The 2,923-nt window shown below is 53.0% G+C and overlaps 1 pseudogene; it reads right to left on the bottom strand.

Moving 5' to 3' along the window:
* Window positions 1-697: 697 nt before the first annotated feature.
* Window positions 698-2,369, bottom strand: LOC123084028 (uncharacterized; annotated as a pseudogene).
* Window positions 2,370-2,923: the final 554 nt, after the last annotated feature.

Raw genomic sequence — 2,923 nt, forward strand, 5'->3', positions numbered from 1 at the left:
TCGTTGTTTCCTATTCCTCCTTAACAAGGTGCAAAACCCACGGCTGGTTGGCAATCGATGCACACTTCAACTTGTTGACAAAGAAGTCAGGCAAGAGTGAGCTTTGAATTTTTTTTTAAATGGTTGCATGCATCACTTTGATGCAGAGGCCGAAGGCTATCCTTCTTTTCAAAAAAGAAAAAGAGAAAAACACTAGTTGCTTAATTAATTAATTTCCGCTATTATATGGCTGGCTCTATTTTTACCGTTCCATATGGATATTTATTTATACAAAACAAAAAAGATGGTGTTTGAGGATAGTTGTGAGTAGGAGATGAAACATATCATTTCCGAGATTTGCTTCTTGGACGAACGACACCAAGAAGGTTTGGTTGGAATTTGGAGAGGACACCAATGTCGACCTCATGTAAATTAAATAGGAGTAGATGCACGTATATAAACTGTAAGTAACATACATACATACATAAATACATACATACATACATACATACATAATATTTTGAGTTTGGGATGAATGAGATGGAAAAAAGTTGAATGTCATCGTATGATTGGAAAGAAAGGGGATTCCCAAAGAAGAAAGAAAATACAGGACATAGATATATAGACTTGAAAAGGAAAACATGCATGCACGCAGAATTAACCACGTTCGTTCGGATCGATCACAGCAGGCCGGCCGGCCGAATATAATTAAGATGGATGCATGTTGACAGCCTATTCCGCCCGATCGAGCTTGCCTATCAACTCGCCCCCGTCCAGGATGCTGCCAAACATGGCGGCCTCAAACAGATAGTTCACCTGCCAGGCATGGTGGCTTGCATGGGCGACGAGCCAAACCATTTCGTTGATGAGGCCCTTGGAGAAGAGCTGGACCATTTGCAGGCGCGAGGATTCAATGAGGTGTTTTCACGCTGCTCGTCCACCTCGCCCGTCCGGACGTACTCCAGCGGACCGGTGACAATGGACGACCAAAGGGCGGCCAGCAGGTGGTCTTGGTCTCCTTTTACTTTGAGGAAGCGCCGGACGTGGTCGCAGGTTTCTTCCCCATTGCAGGCATACTCAGGGTCAAGGGGCCTGCTGAAGCCGGTGGTATGAAAGTCGGTGTCGAAGACCTCGTCGAAGTCGGCCTCGCGCTGGGGCTGCGCCGGGGACTTGCGAGCCTTGGGCCATCCTAGGAGGGCGCGGCGGAGGAACATGTGCCGGTCGTTGTGCAGATGCCAAGTGTACAAGGTGATGCACATCCGGGCCACAGGCTCGTGCCACCTCTGAGTGTACATCCGAGCTCCAGTGGCAGCGTAGGCGTCGTAGATGGCCCGCAGCGCCGTCTCGCTCACCACGCCTGAGGCGGCGATGTCGGCCACGTTAAGGAATGAGTTCATGACCTCGGAGTTTACCAGGTCGCTGCCCACATCGATGACATCGGTGCTGGGCGAGCTGAAGACGAGGTCGCTCGTGACGGCGCCAACATCGAAGCCCCCGGCTATGGCCTCGGCCCCCATGCCGAGGATGTTGCTCTCACACAGGGACATGACCTGGGCGGTGTGGCGGTCCATCTGCCCCGACCGGTCCTTCAGGAGCGTCCTGTGCGCCGCCTCCAATGCGATCTTGGCTCGGATGTAGGACGCGCCGATGGCGACGGCCTCGCGTCGCTGCCAGCCACCAAGGGTTCGTAGCGAGCGGGCGTTGGCGAGCCCGTCGCGCAGGAGGCGGCTGAAGGAGGGGAACACCTTGTGGTACCCGTGCTCGTAGTAAAATGCCATGTCCACCACGTAGTTGGAGAAGAGGGTGCGCATGTCGTAGGCGCCAATCAGCAGGTTCGCCATGCCGCTACCAGATAGGGCGTTGGTTGTTGTCATCGCCTCAGGCCAGTCGGCGGCGCCCAGCAAGGCAAGAACCTGCGACGCGGCTTGGACCAGCCCGGCGCCCTTAGTGGGCAACAAGTTGCCGATTGCGTGCTGCGTGCTTTTCCACAGCGCCATCTCCGGCGACAATCGCAGTTGCACCACCCTGGGCCGCGCCGCGTCGCCACCGCCATCACTGCTAATGCTAGCAAACATCTCCGCCAGCATGTCTTCCGCCTCGCGAGACAACCTTCTCAAATCTGCCATGGCCCCCGTCCCCTTGCCGACCAAGGCCCTCGCCGCCGAGTAGCCCGTGTACAAGGGGAAGACTCCATCTTGCCGCTTCGCCAGCCGGGCACCCCAGAAATATGAAGGGATTGCAACTAGACCGCTGCCGTTGTCGCCAGGGACAGTGTCCTTCTCCCTCACCACCTCAATGTCGAGTCCGTGGAGAGAGCAGCCACCCCAGGTTGAGGTTGGGGTGGGTGGTACCTCCGCGTCGCCGCGACGAGTCCAAGCGAGACTCAACATTTTTATTTAGTACTGTATTAAAAAAATGCAGGTAATGGACTTCTCGTGGTGTTTACCAGCCTTGTATAGCCATATCAACGCAAGGCTGGCTTCCTCTCAGAACTGGTTTTTGTACAAGCTTACGCCTGTGGTACTAGCTAGCTAGAGAGACATACGTTTTGATTGTTTTCTTCTTGTTGTATCACTTTCTCGCCATATGACTAGAAAGTAACACGATTCCGCAGGTATGAGAGGGAGTTGTTTGTGTCTACCTCGCCCTTGTGGGCGTGCCGGGCAGTGACGAGGGACGGCCAGACGGTGCCGAGCATATCGAGGACGACGGCCAGACATTCTTGCGGGTTTCCTTGTCGATCATCGTACTACTCAGGGTCCATGGTCCTGATGATGGGCAAAATGAGGGTCCTCTCCGTTCACAACTAGCTCTATTAGTAGAATGCCCTTATTTTTTATATTTCTATTGATTTATATAACTGGCAATGAATATTTGACTCCTTTCAATAACATCGCGTCAACACTCTTGTCGACCGATTCTTTTTGATCGTCGACATAATACA

This window comes from Triticum aestivum, chromosome 4A (assembly GCF_018294505.1).
Source record: "Triticum aestivum cultivar Chinese Spring chromosome 4A, IWGSC CS RefSeq v2.1, whole genome shotgun sequence".
NCBI lineage: Eukaryota > Viridiplantae > Streptophyta > Magnoliopsida > Poales > Poaceae > Triticum > Triticum aestivum.